This window comes from Oncorhynchus nerka, linkage group LG9a (assembly GCF_034236695.1).
Source record: "Oncorhynchus nerka isolate Pitt River linkage group LG9a, Oner_Uvic_2.0, whole genome shotgun sequence".
NCBI lineage: Eukaryota > Metazoa > Chordata > Actinopteri > Salmoniformes > Salmonidae > Oncorhynchus > Oncorhynchus nerka.
The window spans coordinates 19,484,109-19,502,948 of record NC_088404.1 but is presented as its reverse complement, the minus strand read 5'-3'; positions in this window follow the sequence as shown (position 1 = coordinate 19,502,948).

The window sequence follows — 18,840 nt, the reverse complement described above, 5'->3', positions numbered from 1 at the left end:
TGGAAATGAACTGGTGTTCGATTGTCTGCAGACAGTCACTCTGGGCACAGACGCTTTTCTGGGTTCTGGGGCTAGGGATCTGTCCTCACTACAGATGTATCCTTCCGTTACATCCAATTTACCCACCATCCACCGCCTCAACAACCTAGGGCTTCATGAAACATTAGGTCTCTGAATTCTAACAAAATTCTTCACACAATCAAACACTTTATTATGCAAATCATTATGCAAATCCTTATGCAAACCTAAAGACATCAGTAATAAATAGTAATGACCATCTCACGTTGATACCTCTAAAACTAATGTAAAGAGAGGAGAGTAGAGGTTTAGGAGCATCAGACTATGCTGACAGGAGAAGAGCTTTTGTGTGCTGGCCAGGTGGGCCAGTTGCATTGTGGGAGGAGTAGTATTAGTTTTGTCGTGTCCTCTGCTTTAGCTGTGGGTATAGCGGGCAGCATAGGCTGACTACCTACCAGCAGAGTGTAGTGTTCATTCGCTGGCCGGCTAGTTAGGGCTTGTGTTGACTGGCCATGTTCCCCTGACCACACCACGCGACTGTGGGACAGCATGCATGCCACACTGTGTGTGCTTGACAGAAAGGTCAAGTGCTCCACAAACTGCGTCCTTCTGTTCTAGAAACCTTGTCCACACCCCTTTAAGTCGGGATCAAAATGTCAACCATGGATGACAAACAGTTGTCTTTCTTTTCTCTGTATCACACACAACACACACAACACACACACGTAACCTCTCCTAAATCCACACAATTGATCAGCGGGGTTGTTTTCCACTTGAGAGATGCAAGTGTCAAGGCGTACATCCGGAGAGTGAGAGGTTGTTGAGCCAGGGTAGATGCAGTGTGTGTGTGTGTGTGTGTGTGTGTGTGTGTGTGTGTGTGTGTGTGTGTGTGTGTGTGTGTGTGTGTGTGTGTGTGTGTGTGTGTGTGTGTGTGTGTGTGTGTGTGTGTGTGTGTGTGTGTGTTAAAGATAGGAGCTGTGTTGCCGGCACCCTTTGGAACAATATTCCCGACGGTGCATGGCTCCGTGTTGATGCGCGAGCAGCCGAGCCTAGTGAAGCAAGCTACCCATGCTCAGTGGCATTTTCCAAATGTGGCCCAGCTGGGGGCCTCTGCCTGGCTGTCTGAGTGGCACACATTGTCTCGGGAGGAAGGGGGTGAGGGGATCTCAGGGAGGGGGCAAGGGGCTCTCTGGGAGGGGAGCAAGGGGCTCTCAGGGCCAGGAATAGGGGCAAGATGCTCTCAGGGCCAGGGATGGGGCGAGGGGCTCTCATGGAGGAAGGGGGGCGAGGGGCTTTTAGGGCCAGGAATGGGGCCGAGGGGCTCACAGGGCCAGGAATGGGGGCGAGGGGCTCTCAAGGCCAGCCATTAGGGGGGTGAGGAGCTCTCTGCCCCAGCCATTAGAGGGGTGAGGAGCTCTCTGCCCCAGCCATTAGCCTGGGAGATTTTGGAAATAATGCGGATTTCCGTCACAGTGATATTGCTCCACTTTCAATGCATATGAGAGAGAGGTGCTTAATTTCCATCAACCAACTGTGTGATGCCCTTTAATGGTATTTATGTCACTAGTCTCTAAAGGTAATACATGAAGCTGATGGGGTGTGTGTGGGCAGACAGAGAGGAGGGAGATTAATTAACTTGGTAGAAAGCATCCTAAACTATCCTCTGACTTCAATCATGCAGATAGACATCTCACACATACGCACTCCCTCACTCTCTCTCTCACTCTTTCTTTCTCTCTCACTCTTCTCTTTCTCTGTCACACACACTCTCTCTCTCTCTCTCTCTCTCTCTCTCTCTCTCTGATTATGCAAATAGTAGGCACAGCCACTGTAACTAATGAGCAGCAAATCAACCATACAGAACATTGTATCTGCCACGTGCTTAACTTTGATTGTTCATGTGGATCAAATAGTAATCTGTGGAAAATAATGATGGGTATGTAACATTTTGTATTGCACTCAGATTAGGCCCTGAAGTTTAGGAAAGGAAGGAAAATAGCAGAAAAGGATACATAGTGACCAAACTCTGGGAGTGAGCTCTATTGGTGTCCACTAGCACTCAGGCTGAACAACGCCCTTTACCCGTGCCATGAGTATATTCATTCATGCCGCACGGCCATTTTGGTTCTGCTCAACAGTGAGAAGTGTTCTCTAGTGAGTTTTGATAGACGGAGTCCTGCTTTATTCTAGTATTGTGTTGCATATACAGTATCTACAGTACAGTACCTATTGTCCACCTTTGACAGGGTCATTAGATTGTCTCATTAGAGTTGACATCCTTCCAGCCTCAGAGCTAAACAGCTCATCTTCAATGGCCAGATAGAACTGGGAAATATTTCTGTCACTAATATTACCTTCACTCAGTCAGGCATACATCCCATATAGAAGCAGCCTCATTTAAACATCCTCCTCATACAACGCACAGAAATAATAGAGCTGTGTAGGTAACTATTAGTCTTCATTATACTGTCTCTCAAAATCACAGCGAGAAGAATGATAAATATTGTTTTCATTATTTTTATTACGTTTCTGAAAGCCCGGTAAATATGGAAGAATATGTCATGTATTAAATTGTTGGACATACAGTAGATAAGAACTGGATCAATTACAGATCTTTGTACCGCATTTTGAAAAAACATGATTTAATATAAATATTGCTTTTAGTATTAGTATTTTATTAGGATCCCCAATACTCTTCCTGGGCTCCAAACAGGAAACAAAACACAACAAGTGAAATGCATCAAATACATAATATATTACACTTTAGCAGACACTCCCATCACATATCACTACATTATATATTACTTTACACTTTAGTAATTTAGCAAACGCTCCCATCACATATCACTACATTATATATTACTTTACACTTTAGTAATTTAGCAGACGCTCCCATCACATATCACTACATTATATATTACTTTACACTTTAGTAATTTAGCAGACGCTCCCATCACATATCACTACATTATATATTACTTTACACTTTAGTAATTTAGCAGACGCTCCCATCACATATCACTACATTATATATTACTTTACACTTTAGTAATTTAGCAGACGCTCCCATCACATATCACTATATTACATAATACAATGCGAAATAGAATACAAAATATATACAAATGCCTGTGTCTCTTCACAGTCCTTGTTATTTTGTCTGCTTTTTTATCTGGTTTAGTTGCTACTTGAGTTACCTGAGGTAGCAGAGAGTTCCATCTAGTCATGGCTCTATTTAGTACTGTGCGTTCCTGGCCTCTGTTCTGGACCTGGGGACTGTGAAGAGACCTCTGGTTGCATGTCTTGTGTTGTACCGATGAGTATCTGAACTGTGTGTTTCTCAACCTCTGTTCTGGATCTGGGGACTGTGAAGAGACCTCTGGTTGCATATCTTGTGTTGTACCAATGAGTATCTGAACTGTGTGTTTCTCAACCTCTGTTCTGGACCTGGGGACTGAAGAGATCTCTGGTTGCATGTCTTGTGTTGTACCGATGAGTATCTGAACTGTGTGTTTCTCAACCTCTGTTCTGGACCTGGGGACTGAAGAGATCTCTGGTTGCATGTCTTGTGTTGTACCGATGAGTATCTGAACTGTGTGCCAACTGCTTGAACAGACCAATAGTTATGTAGTCAATCTCTCTTCAACTTTGAACCAGGAGAGATTGACATTCATGTTATTGACAGTCACCCTCCGTGTACACTACCGTTCAACATTTTGGGTTCACTTAGAAATGTCCTTGTTTTCCATGAAAACATACATGAAATGACTTGCAAAATGAATAGGAAATATAGTCAAGCCGTTGACAAGGTTATAAATAATGATTTGTAATTGAAATAATAATAGTGTCCTTCAAACTTTGCTTTCATCAAAGAATCCTCCATTTACAGCAATTACAGCCTTGCAGACCTTTGGCATCTAGTGGTCAATTTGTTGAAGTAATCTGAAGAGATTTCACCCCATGCTTCCTGAAGCACCTCCCACATGTTGGAGTGGCCTGATGGGCACTTCTTACGTACCATATGGTCAAGCTGCTCCCACAACAGCTCAATAGGGTTGAGATCCGTTGACTGTGCTGGCCACTACATTATAGACAGAATACCAGCTGACTGCTTCTTCCCTAAATAGTTCTTGCATAGTTTGGAGCTGTGCTTTGGGTCATTGTCCTGTTGTGGGAGGAAATTGGCTCCGTCCACAGGGTATGGCATGGCGTTGCAAAATGGAGTGATAGCCTTCCTTCTTCAAGATCCCCTTTACCCTGTACAAATCTCCCACTTTACCACCACCAAAGCACCCCCAGACCATCACATTGCATCCACCATGCTTGACAGATGGTGTCAAGCACTACTTCATTTTTTCTGAGTCTCACGAATGTTCTTCTTTGTGATGCAAACACCTCAAACTTAGATTTGGCTGACCATAATGCTTTTTTTCTGTCTTCCTTTGTCCATTGTCTGTGTTCTTATGCTCATCTTAATCTTTTCCTTTTATTGGCCAGTCTGAGATATGGCTTTTTGCAACTCTGCCTAGAAGGCCAGCATCCCGTTGTCACCTCTTTACTGTTGAAGTTGAGACTGGTGTTTTGCGGGTACTATTTAATGACGCTGCCAGTTGAGGACTTGTGAGGCATCTGTTTCTCAAACTAGACACTCTAATGTGCTTTTCCTTTTGCTCAGTTGTGCACCGGGACCTCCCACTCCTTTCTATCCTGGTTAGAGCCTGTTTGTGCTGTTCTGTGAAGGGAGTAGTACACAGCGCTGTACAAGATCTTAAGTTTCTTGGCAATTTCTCACATGGAATAGCCTTCATTTCTCAGAACAAGAATAAACTAACGAGTTTCAGAAGAAAGTTTTGTTTCTAGCCATATTGAGACTGTAATTGAACCCACAAATGCTGATGCTCCAGATACTCAACTAGTCTAAATAATGCCAGTTTTATTGCTTATTTAAATCAGAACAGTTTTCAGCTGTGCTAACATAATTGCAAAAGGGTGTTCTAATGATCAATTCAACTTTTAAAATTATAAACTTGGATTAGCTAACACAACGTGCCGTTGGAACACAGGAGTGATGGATGCTGATAATGGGTGTTAGGCGGAGCAGAATGGAACGGTTGAACCCAAGAGCAGACTCAGACGAGGATATGAAGTAACCATGGTATTTATTGGAACACAGGGGGAAGATGGAGTGCAGGTCAGGGGAAGCTTGGGCGGGTTGCTGGAGACCAGGTACGGAGGCTGAGGCTGAATCTAGGGGGGTTGAGACAGGGTAAGCAGGTCCGGGGAGGAATCCAAGGGAGTAGTGGAGTTGGGAATCCAGGACAGAGCAGCAGGATGACGAGACGTGGGACAGGAGACAGGAACCGGAGTCAGAGCGGGTAGAACTGTAGCGGAGAGGAAAACCGTGTCAGGCAGGGAAACAGGCAGAGCAGGGTAACAGGATCTGAGTAGCAATAAATAGCTAGAAGCGTAACTGACTGAGCAGAGATTACAAATTGGCAGTGTGGAAGTGGCAGGACTGAGTATTTGTAGAGGTCTTGATTATGGAACGGGTTGCAGCTGGTGGAGATCTGCTTAGACTCCAGCACACCTGTCTCCGCCCACATAATCTCTCACACACACAGAGAGAGAGGGAAAGAGCACTGGGGGAGGCGGCAGGTCAAAGAGACACAGGATGACCAGTAGAGGGCGTTGCAGGAACAGATGAGACAATGGGCCTCTGTACGCCTAAGTAGATATTACATAACAAATCTGCCTTTTCCAGCTACAATAGTACTTTACGATACAATGTCTACACTGTATTTCTAATAGATTTTATGTTATTTTAATGGACAAAAAATGTGCTTTTCTATCAAAAACAAGGACATTTTTAAGTGAACTCAAACTTTTGAACCGTTGTGTACATCTAAGTGAAATACGTGCCGCTCTATTCTGGACAAACTGCAATTTGCCAATGTCCTTGACCACACAACTGGGCAGTAGTCCAAGTGTTACAAACTAGGTTCTGTCTGACCTGTCTGGTTTATTAAAATGTCAAAAAGCAATAGTAATCAATCTAACAATGTAATCAAGGTAGGATATGTAAAAGAAACATTACTTCATAAATCATTGTTCATTCAGAAAATGTCTAGGTTTAAGTAAAACGAAGTCCAATATTCTAAGCAACATTAATGTGTCTCTACTACCCAAACTTCCTAACACGTCTTCTCCTACTTCATCTGAAGCGATTAACAGTGCTAATTTACATTTACATTTACATTTAAGTCATTTAGCAGACGCTCTTATCCAGAGCGACTTACAAATTGGTGCTTTCACCTTATGACATCCAGTGGAACAGCCACTTTACAATAGTGCATCTAGGTCTTTTAAGGGGGGGGGGGGGGAGGGGGAGAAGGATTACTTTATCCTATCCTAGGTATTCCTTAAAGAGGTGGGGTTTCAGGTGTCTCCGGAAGGTGGTGATTGACTCCGCTGTCCTGGCGTCGTGAGGGAGTTTGTTCCACCATTGGGGGGCCAGAGCAGCGAACAGTTTTGACTGGGCTGAGCGGGAACTGTACTTCCTCAGTGGTAGGGAGGCGAGCAGGCCAGAGGTGGATGAACGCAGTGCCCTTGTTTGGGTGTAGGGCCTGATCAGAGCCTGGACTAATGTCTTCTCCTACCTCATCTGAAGGGTTAAACAGTGCTAATGTCTTCTCCTACTTCATCTGAAGCGATTAACAGTGCTAATGTCTTCTCCTACCTCATCTGAAGGATTCAACAGTGCTAATGTCTTCTCCTACCTCATCTGAAGGATTCAACAGTGCTAATGTCTTCTCCTACCTCATCTGAAGGATTCAACAGTGCTAATGTCTTCTCCTACCTCATCTGAAGGATTCAACAGTGCTAATGTCTTTCCTACCTCATCTGAAGGGTTAAACAGTGCTAATGTCTTCTCCTACCTCATCTGAGGGGTTAAACAGTGCTAATGTCTTCTCCTACCTCATCTGAAGGATTCAACAGTGCTAATGTCTTTCCTACCTCATCTGAGGGGTTAAACAGTGCTAATGTCTTTCCTACCTCATCTGAAGGATTCAACAGTGCTAATGTCTTTCCTTTCCTACCTCATCTGAAGGATTCAACAGTGCTAATGTCTTCTCCTACCTCATCGCAGGGGTTAAACAGTGCTAATGTCTTCTCCTACCTCATCTGAAGGATTCAACAGTGCTAATGTCTTCTTCTACCTCATCTGAAGGATTCAACAGTGCTAATGTCTTCTCCTACCTCATCTGAAGGATTCAACAGTGCTAATGTCTGCTCCTACCCCATCGCAGGGGTTAAACAGTGCTAATGTCGTCTCTTACCTAATTTCAGGGGTTAAACACTGCTAATGTCTTCTCCTACCTCATCTCAGGGGTTCAATAGTGCTAATGTCTGCTCCTACCCCATCGCAGGGGTTAAACAGTGCTAATGTCGTCTCTTACCTAATTTCAGGGGTTAAACAGTGCTAATGTCGTCTCTTACCTAATTTCAGGGGTTAAACACTGCTAATGTCTTCTCCTACCTCATCTGAAGGATTCAATAGTGCTAATGTCTTCTCCTACCTCATCTGAAGGGTTAAACACTGCTAATGTCTTCTCCTACCTCATCTGAAGTGTTAAGCAGTGCTAATGTCTTCTCCTACCTCATCTGAAGTGTTAAACTGTGCTAATGTCTTCTCCTACCTCCAGTTGTCTGAGGGGTTAAACTGTGTTAATGTCTTCTCCTACCTCATCTGAAGTGTTAAGCAGTGCTAATGTCTTCTCCTACCTCATCTGAAGTGTTAAACTGTGCTAATGTCTTCTCCTACCTCCAGTTGTCTGAGGGGTTAAACTGTGCTAATGTCTTCTCCTACCTCCAGTTGTCTGAGGGGTTAAACTGTGCTAATGTCTTCTCCTACCTCCAGTTGTCTGAGGGGTTAAACTGTGTTAATGTCTTCTCCTACCTCTAGTTGTCTGAGGGGTTAAACAGTGCTAATGTCTTCTCCTACCTCCAGTTGTCTGAGGGGTTAAACTGTGTTAATGTCTTCTCCTACCTCCAGTTGTCTGAAGTGTTAAACAGTGCTAATGTCTTCTCCTACCTCATCTGAAGTGTTAAACTGTGTTAATGTCTACTCCTACCTCATCTGAAGGATTCAACAGTGCTAATGTCTTCTTCTACCTCATCTGAAGGATTCAACAGTGCTAATGTCTTCTCCTACCTCATCTGAAGGATTCAACAGTGCTAATGTCTTCTCCTACCTCATCTGAAGTGTTAAACAGTGCTAATGTCTTCTCCTACCTCATTTGAAGTGTTAAACTGTGTTAATGTCTCCTCCTACCTCATCTGAAGTGTTAAACTGTGTTAATGCCTTCTCCTACCCCCAGTTGCCCCAGTGCTAATGGGTTCGTAATCAGCTCATATGGCCACTACTCTCTATTTCTTTCTTTCTCTCTCTCTCTGTCCCCTCGCTCTCTCTAGTTTGACCTTGTCACAATTTGGCGGTGACATTTTATTTCCTTATTGAGTGTTCCCTGTAATTAAGTTGCCAGCAGTAGTACCACATTAGTGTTGCATTAAGCCCTCCACTGTTGGATTTTAGCATTAGGTAAGCAACGGGATTCCATGTTCACTATGACCTCTGTCACTTTGGCAACACAGTGGAGTCCATTAAGGCACCTGCATCAATATGGTAGACACCACAGACATGACTTTCGCATTTCTCCCTTGTCCAGGTCACAACACTCGATAACAATCAGCGACCGGGCCATGTTAATCAACACAACTCTCAAGGACGGAGAGCAGTTTAACATTTGTTTGTGGTAATTCCAAACAGTCTATGGTGAAAACTACTATCACAGTATGCAGTAGACGTAAGCCGCAAGATAATAACAACAATTGTTAAGCTGACCTGAGCTTTTCTGGCTCTACATAAATGTGTTTTTCCTGTGATTGCTGTTTTGGTCCAGACATCTGAGAGTTCCAGACAGATGTTCTCCCCCAGGACAGACCCAATGCTGACTATCTCTTTCTGTCTTATTTTTTTTCTTTCTCTTAATCGTATTCTCTCAATTCAATTCAATTTCAATTTAAGGGATTTATTGGCATGGGAAACATATGTTATCATTGCCAAAGCAAGTGAAGTAGACAGCGTTTAGTCACCCTGCAATACTTCAACCCACAGAGGGACTTGTCATCCAGGAAGTGTGCTCGACATTGTACAAACACACACACGTACATAAACAAAACAGCCCCTGCCTTTGATTACCCTGTTAGGAGGGACACAGACGTATATCTAGTGTCAGGAACAATCTGTCGGAGCTTGTCTGCTGCATAGCATTTGTGTCCAGCTGTTGTTTTTTTTCACCTTTATTTAACCTGTTATGGCTGCATCCCTTTGTTCTCAATTTCCGCCTGAAGACATACCCAAATCTAACTGCCTGTAGCTCAGCCCCAGAGGCAAGGATATGCATATTCTTGGTATCATTTGAGTGGAAACATTCTGAAGTTTGTGTAAATGTTAATTGAATGTAGGGGAATATAACACAGTAGATCTGGTGGAAGAAAAGAGAAAGAAAGAGCATAAGTTTTCTGTTTTTTTATTGTTGTAGTATCAAAATCAAATCAAATCAAATTTATTTATATAGCCCTTCGTACATCAGCTGATATCTCAAAGTGCTGTACAGAAACCCAGCCTAAAACCCCAAACAGCAAGCAATGCAGGTGTAGAAGCACGGTGGCTAGGAAAAACTCCCTAGAAAGGCCAAAACCTAGGAAGAAACCTAGAGAGGAACCAGGCTATGTGGGGTGGCCAGTCCTCTTCTGGCTGTGCCGGGTGGAGATTATAACAGAACATGGCCAAGATGTTCAAATGTTCATAAATGACCAGCATGGTCGAATAATAATAAGGCAGAACAGTTGAAACTGGAGCAGCAGCACAGTCAGGTGGACTGGGGACAGCAAGGAGTCATCATGTCAGGTAGTCCTGGGGCACGGTCCTAGGGCTCAGGTCCTCCGAGAGAGAGAAAGAAAGAGAGAATTAGAGAGAGCATATGTGGGGTGGCCAGTCCTCTTCTGGCTGTGCCGGGTGGAGATTATAACAGAACATGGCCAAGATGTTCAAATGTTCATAAATGACCAGCATGGTCGAATAATAGTAAGGCAGAACAGTTGAACAGCTTGGCACACACACATCATCTTTCACATGTACTAGAATAGCCACACAGTCAGATAGGATTCTGGAGATAATTTTGATGGATAACACAAGAGGGCAACTGTAGGTGTGCAAAGTCTGAGACTGATAACTTCAGGAATGGGTGAGCTACATGACATTTAGCATGAAGTCACCCAGGTGTCCCACACAAGTTGCCCAAATGTACCCAAGTGGCCGAATTGGTGAAATGACCTATAACTATATACAGCAGTGCAAATAACTATATACAACATATCAAAAAGCAATTCTAACACACACACACAAAATGTTTTAAAAAATATTAGAAAATAAATATTTTTAAAAAACAGTACATACCCCTTGGATGTCCTCGTCATAATATTTTGCTGCCTGTGCCATGTCCCATAGCAGTCTCTTTCTGATGTAAAGCAGAGGCAAACTGAACAAGTGGTGCATTTCATGTGACACAGAACACAACGACGCCTCCATGCTGTGCCCTTTTGGCCCTGAGGCAATATATAGTCAATCAATGAAGCTTCACTAAAATGATTGGTGCGTCTGGTAGTCATTTATCATTATCTTCAAATCAGCTCACTTCAGTCAATACTACCCACAAAAAAAACAATGATGTTTGACTGTGTTGCAAACATCCAGAGGAATGCACCGACACCCACCATGACTAGATAAACAATTGTTTACAGGGGCGAATCACGCCGAATGCTCCGTAAAAAATTGATAGAGATGGAATTCACGGCACAAACAGTTTACAAATTGTTTTGATTTAGGCTATAAAAATGGATTTTATCAAAGAAAACGGCACTTCATTTGATCAATGGGACACTCAAGAAGAGAAATAAGAGCAAGATATCAGAATGTAAGTCATAATTTTACCTTCAGATGTGAATGTGTAAAAACTGTCATGGCGGAAAATGTTTCTGTTCTTGATTGCTCTTCTCAAACAAAAGCATGGTATTTGTTCTCTGTAATAGCTATTTTAAATTGGAAAATGTAGTTTGATTACCAAGATTCTAATCTTTTGAAGGGTGTAAGACACTTGCATTTTCAAGAATGTTTAATGTTACGAAGTTGTATTTTTAGTTGTCACTCTGAAATTTCCCCTGATGTTGGTCCCTGTACGGGGATCGCAGCCAGGTAGGCCAGTTGAGAACAAGTTCTCATTTACAACTGCGACCTGGCCAAGATAAAGCAAAGCAGTGCAACACAAACAACAACACAGAGTTACACGTTGAATAAACAAACATACAGGCAATAAAACAATAGCAAAAGTAATGATGGGGTAGAGAAATTGAGTCCCCTGTAGGCCCCATGGCCATAATGATCCATAGCATAGAGGTCGTGGCAGGTTTTATACTAGAGAGAAGAGCAGGGAAGCTAGGTGACTGAACGCACCCTGCCAACATGGCCGAGGGAGTCAGGGGGAGAGTGTGTTAGTTCACACAATGTGGGTGTGTGTTTAGCTAAACATGCTTCTGATCCCACAACTAGAGGGCTCTACGCATGCCTTCTCTAAGAGCAGCAGGTGTACTGTAGGATGGATCCTACTACTTTAGGCTTAGTCACTATTCCACTGTCACACGTTTCATTGCTATCTTATTGTCTCTCGGATGGGTTTACAGTTAGGTCTTCTGTTTACCCTACAGTCTACTAAAGTCACACAGTGTCACTCAGCCACTGTGATGATGTCACTGGGGCCTACAAGGAAAGACAGTGTGGCCTGACCTTGTGGAGGTCACGCGGGGCCAGTTGTGCCAGCTGCGCCCCTCAGGTTGGGGGTCTGTCCCAGGGCCCATTCTCTGTCCCGGTGTGTTTCTGCAGAGAGGGAGGGGGAGCGCGGATGGCAAAGTCATCTGTTCACTGACGAGGTGACCAAGACCCCCGAGGACCAGTAGAGGAGAGGAGGGGGGAAACCTGTCCGCTACATTCTACTGCCATCCCCCCTCTCTATCTCACTCTCTCGTTCTCTCTCTCTCTCTCTCTCTCTCTCTCTCTCTCTCTCTCTTTTACTGCACACATACTCTATTTATATTTTATTATGCATGTAGTAGTATATTATATTGTATACTATTTTGTCATTTTAATATCGTCACTGTTGAAAACATTTAATCTCCACAAAATACATTTTTCAGGAAATTGAAAAGGTGACCATATTTTCCCATTAACTAATATAATGTACAATGATGAAACTTCAGAAGCTATTTTGAATACATTGTCTTGGTCCTAAAGTCATGAAATATTCAGAGTACATTGAGGGGAGTTAGTGGTTTCAATAAATGTGAGGTCTTGCCACCTCTTTCTGTAATTGTGTGTGTATGTGTGTGTGTTTGCCTTTGATGATGCAGGTGAGATAGGAGCTGAGATCAGAACCCTCCTTTGCATAAAAGTTAATCATGGTGCTGGGAATGTAAATGGCAAGTGTTCTCTCTCTCTCTCTCTCTCTCTGTGTGTGTGTGTGTGTGTGTGTGTGTGTGTGTGTGTGTGTGTGTGTGTGTGTCGTGTCTGATGGAGGGAAAGCAGCGTTCTCTCTGTGTGTGTCCCCCTCTCTGTGTCTGATGGAGGGAAAGCAGAGGCCGGTGTTCAGCAGTAATCATCCCAGCAGGGGCCTCCATCGGATGCAGTCCTGTCATTATGTTTGTGTTGAACACCAGCCCATTTAAATGTCAGCCTTGATGGGTTGCTATGCCTGCAGAAAACCGATGAGGATGTAAAGACCCGGCAGAGATAGTGAAACAGCTCCCCGCCACCGAAAAAGGTGATCTGATGAGTAGAAATTACCTTTCAATTACCCAATTCTTTAGACTTTCATAATTGTTTTGGTCACACACAACAAATGGGAGGCCTATAATTTGAAAGCTATTTTCGGGATGAGAAAAGTCTCGGCAAGGAAGTGTGCGTAGATTGGGTGGTGGAGGGATACTATGCCAGTGGATTTCATTATAGAAAATCCAAATAGCTTATTAGAAGGTTGAGGAGAGATTACAATATGTGGTTAAAGTGCAGGCAGCTAAAACGGTCTAACAGAGGGGGAAAACATTGTCTCTGTGTAGTATCAAAGACTGGGATAGACATGTATATAGGCATCTCTTCAAATGTATCAGAACATGCCTATTTGGATGGTCCCATTAGATAAGAAAATGGACTGCAGCCATGTGGAGCTCAACATTATTCCACAGTGCTGCTGAGGTTGTCCAGCATGTGTCCATGTGTCCACTAAGGCAGGCATATTCTCCCTAAATGTGACAGTCAGGAGACCATGTGACAGACAGACAGAGAACAGGCAACACAACTTTCAAATTTAAATAATAATTTACAGCTGGGAGTCATGGGGTGCAGAACCCCCCTTCCTTCTACTCACGTACTTGTATTACAGACAGACAGACAGAGACAGACAGACAGACAGACAGACAGACAGACAGACAGACAGACAGACAGACAGACAGACAGACAGACAGACAGACAGACAGACAGACAGACAGACAGACAGACAGACAGACAGACAGACAAACAAAGAGACATGAGGGCCTGAGGAGTACAATGACATTTTTGTGACAACACCCTAATATTCACCAGAGAACGACAAAATCATGTTCTGTCCCATATCAACAACACATCATACTATATAGTTACATCACCATAGCTTTCCCATAGCTTTCCTACAGCTTTTCCATAGTTTTCCTAAAGCTTTCCTACAGCTTTCCTAAAGCTATCCTAAAGCTTTCCTACAGCTTTTCCATAGTTTTCCTAAAGCTTTCCTACAGCTTTCCTAAAGCTATCCTAAAGCTTTCCTACAGCTTTTCCATAGTTTTCCTAAAGCTATCCTAAAGCTTTCCCATAGTTTTCCTAAAGCTTTCCCATAGCTTTCCTAAAGCTATCCTAAAGCTTTCCTACAGCTTTCCCATAGTTTTCCTAAAGCTTTCTTAAAGCTTTCCCATAGTTTTCCTAAAGCTTTCCTATAGCTTTCCCATAGTTTTCCTAAAGCTTTCCTACAGCTTTCCTAAAGCTTTCCCATAGTTTTCCTAAAGCTTTCCTATAAGCTTTCCCATAGTTTTCCTAAAGCTTTCCTATAGCTTTCCCATAGTTTTCCTAAAGCTTTCCTATAGCTTTCCTATAGCTTTCCCATAGTTTTCCTAAAGCTTTCCCAAAGCTTTCCTACAGCTTTCCCATAGTTTTCCTAAAGCGTTCCCAAAGCTTTCCTACAGCTTTCCCATAGTTTTCCTACAGCTTTCCCATAGTTTTCCTAAAGCTTTCCCAAAGCTTTCCTACAGCTTTCCCATAGTTTTCCTAAAGCTTTGCTATAGCTTTCCCATAGTTTTCCTAAAGCTTGCCTATAGCTTTCCCATAGTTTTCCTAACGCTTTCCTAAAGCTTTTCCATAGTTTCCCTAAAGCTTTCCCATAGTTTTCCTAACGCTTTCCTAAAGCTTTCCCTTAGTTTTCCTAAAGCTTGCCTATTGCTTTCCCATAGTTTTCCTAAAGCTTGCCTATAGCTTTCCCATAGTTTTCCTAACGCTTTCCTAAAACTTTTCCATAGTTTCCCTAAAGCTTTCCTACAGCTTTCCCATAGTTTTCCTAACGCTTTCCTAAAATTTTTCCATAGTTTCCCTAAAGCTTTCCTATAGCTTTCCCATAGTTTTCCTAACGCTTTCCTAAAGCTTTCCCTTAGTTTTCCTAAAGCTTGCCTATTGCTTTCCCATAGTTTTCCTAAAGCTTTCCCATCGCTTTCCTAAAGCTTGCCTAAAGCTTTCCCATAGTTTTCCTACAGCTTTCCCATCGCTTTCCTAAAGCTTGCCTAAAGCTTTCCCATAGTTTTCCTACAGCTTTCCCATAGTTTTCCTAAAGCTTGCCTAAAGCTTTCCCATAGGTTTCCTAAAGCTTGCCTAAAGCTTTCCCATAGTTGTCCTACAGCTTTCCCATCGCTTTCCTAAAGCTTGCCTAAAGCTTTCCCATAGTTTTCCTAAAGCTTGCCTAAAGCTTTCCCATAGTTTTCCTACAACTTTCCCATAGTTTTCCTAAAGCTTGCCTAAAGCTTTCCCATAGTTTTCCTACAGCTTTCCCATTGCTTTCCTAAAGCTTGCCTAAAGCTTTCCCATAGTTTTCCTAAAGCTTGCCTAAAGCTTTCCTATAGTTTTCCTACAGCTTTCCCATCGCTTTCCTAAAGCTTGCCTACAGCTTTCCTATAGTTTTCCTAAAGCTTTCCTATAGCTTTCCTGTAGTTTTCCTAAAGCTTGCCTAAAGCTTTCCCATAGTTTTCCTAAAGCTTTCCCATCGCTTTCCTCATGGCAGTTAGCACTGTCAGATGTTAGCCATTTCCAAATGTTGTTCTAATTTACAGGATAGCAGAGCCGGTTTGGGTACCTAGTGTCCGTCCCTACACAGTATAGACAGGATGTAAAGTGCAAAGGAGAGACACACGGAGGATGAGGAAGTGATAGACATATGTATTTTAGCTAGGTAGAGAGAACTTTTGTTGGGGGATGGCAATTGTCGTATGTACCATAGAGTGTGCTCTCCACCTAGTGGACAATGAGAGAAATAGCACAGCTTTGTTTTGAGTCGTAGCAAACTCACATCACATTCTCTGAGGGCTACTGTATATAATCAGACACCAGAGCTTATGAATGCAAGTCTCATTCAAAGGAAGTGGGGGAAGCTGTCAAGTCTGGACATGACCCTCCACTCCATCCCAGTCCCTGTGTGTGTGTGTGTGTGTGTGTGTGTGTGTGTGTGTGTGTGTGTGTGTGTGTGTGTGTGTGTGTGTGTGTGTGTGTGTGTGTGTGTGTGTGTGTGTGTGTGTGTGTGGGTGTGTGAGTGAGTGAGTGAATGAATGCATGTATGTTAAGGTATAACGAGTCAGTGCAGGTGGTCAGTCCAGTCCAAGTGTTCAGCAGTCTTATGGCTTGTAGATAGAAAGTGTCTCTGAGCCTGTTGGTATCAGACCTCATGCTCCGATACCATTTTCCCAAAGGTAAGGGAGTGAACAGCTCGTGGCTAGGGTGTGTGGGGTATGTCTGTCTGTCTGTCTGAGGCCCACCTCTCGCGTTCCACTGGTGTCTGCCTGCTCACCGGGGGTGAATGCCGGGGGTTGTTGTGTTTTGTCCTACCTGTCAATAACAGTGAAATGAGCAGCATATGATGGCTCTGTGGTTTAAGGTCCTCTCCGTAAGGCTGCTATGGAGGCCCGCTGCCCCAGCCATCCAGTCCCATCTACCATGTCTCCCAGCACTCCAGCCCCATGTACCCAGCACCCCAGCCCCAGGGTCCATTTCGACCACCCACCACTCCACCCCCAGGGTCCAGCCCAGATACCATCTGTGCACCTGTCACATGACCAGTGGCCTCCAAACTTGGGTTTTTGCCACTCTAAAAATGTTTTTCAGATGCATTTAACTGTAATGACAATCTTCATCGTAAGGACTGATCTGAAATTATGCATTTGCATTGTTGCCGGGGTTGTGAATGCCTTGGGGACAGAATAATGTCTTGCAAGAACACAATAGGTAATGTGTCCCACAGCCAAAATAGTTCATGCCTCAGCAGTACAGTAGATTGAGGGAAGAATGGATGATTGCATGTTATATTTGGGGATTCATTTATGGAAAAGAATAGAGCATCATGAATTCAGATTCCAATGTCAAAAAATTGTAATTAATTTAGTCTTGAATGTGGTAAATGTCCGGTCTCCAGGATTTACACAATGTGTTAGATAAGGTTCTGTGAATGTCCCTAAGTCTGTTCCTCTCTGAAATATATGCCTTCAAGCAGGAGGGGCTGAGGAGAGCAGACCAATGGAAACAGTCCAGGGAACAGAACCGAGAGTGGAACAAGCTGACCTACATGTGGCCCTTTCTGCCCAGTGGAGAGCTCAACCAAATGAGTCGTGAGCCAGAATGAGAGTCCTGTTCCTCTATGGGCCAGAATGAGAGCCCTGGTTCCTCTGTGGGCTAGAATGAGAGTCATGTTCCTCTATGGGCCAGAATGAGAGCCCTGGTTCCTCTGTGGGCCAGAATGAGAGTCATGTTCCTCTATGGGCCAGAATGAGAGCCCTAGTTCCTCTATGGGCCAGAATGAGAGTCCTGTTCCTCTATGGGCCAGAATGAGAGCCCTGGTTCCTCTGTGGGCTAGAATGAGAGTCATGTTCCTCTATGGGCCAGAATGAGAGTCATGTTCCTCTATGGGCCAGAATGAGAGCCCTAGTTCCTCTATGGGCCAGAATGAGAGTCCTGTTCCTCTATGGGCCAGAATGAGAGCCCTAGTTCCTCTGTGGGCCAGAATGAGAGTCCTGTTCCTCTATGGGCCAGAATGAGAGCCCTGGTCCCTCTATGGGCCATAATAAGAGTCATGTTCCTCTATGGGCCAGAATGAGAGTCCTGTTCCTCTATGGGCCAGAATGAGAGCCCTAGTTCCTCTGTGGGCCAGAATGAGAGTCATGTTCCTCTATGGGCCAGAATGAGAGTCCTGTTCTTCTATAGGCCAGAATGATAGTCCTGTTCCTCTATGGGCCAGAATGAGAGTCCTGTTCCTCTATGGGCCAGAATGAGAGTCCTGTTCCTCTATGTGCCAGACTGAGAGTCTTGTTCCTCTATGGGTCAGAATGAGAGTCCTGTTCCTCCATTGATCAGAATGAGAGTCCTGTTCCTCTATGGGTCAGAATGAGAGTCCTGTTCCTCCATTGATCAGAATGAGAGTCCTGTTCCTCTATTGTTCAGAATGAGAGTCCTGTTCCTCTATGGGTCAGAATGAGAGTCCTGTTCCTCCATTGGTCAGAATGAGAGTCCTGTTCTTCTATTGTTCAGAATGAGAGTCCTGTTCCTCTATGGGTCAGAATGAGAGTCCTGTTCCTCTATGGGCCAGAATGAGAGTCCTGTTCCTCTATGGGCCAGAATGAGAGCCCTGGTTCCTCTATGGGCCAGAATGAGAGCCCTGGTTCCTCTATGGGCCAGAATGAGAGTCCTGTTCCTCTATGGGCCAGAATGAGAGCCCTAGTTCCTCTGTGGGCCAGAATGAGAGTCATGTTCCTCTATGGGCCAGAATGAGAGCCCTGGTTCCTCTATGGGCCAGAATGAGAGTCCTGTTCTTCTATGGGCCAGAATGAGAGTCCTGTTCCTCTATGGGCCAGAATGAGAGTCCTGTTCCTCTATGGGCCAGAATGAGAGCCTTGGTTCCTCTATGGGCCAGAATGAGAGTCCTTTTCCTCTATGGGCCAGAATGAGAGCCCTGTTCATCAATGGGCCAGAATGAGAGCCCTGTTCCTCTATGTGCCAGAATGAGAGCCCTGGTACCTCTATGGCCAGAATGAGAGTCCTGTTCCTCTATGGGCCAGAATGAGAGTCCTGTTCCTCTGTGGGCCAGAATGAGAGTTCTGTTCCTCTATGGGTCAGAATGAGAGTCCTGTTCCTCCATGGGCCAGAATGAGAGTCCTGTTCCTCTATGTGCCAGAATGAGAGGCTTGTTCCTCTATGGGTCAGAATGAGAGTCCTGTTCCTCCATTGATCAGAATGAGAGTCCTGTTCCTCCATTGATCAGAATGAGAGTCCTGTTCTTCTATTGTTCAGAATGAGAGTCCTGTTCCTCTATGGGTCAGAATGAGAGTCCTGTTCGTGTATGGGCCAGAATGAGAGCCCTGGTTCCTCTGGTACCTCTGGTA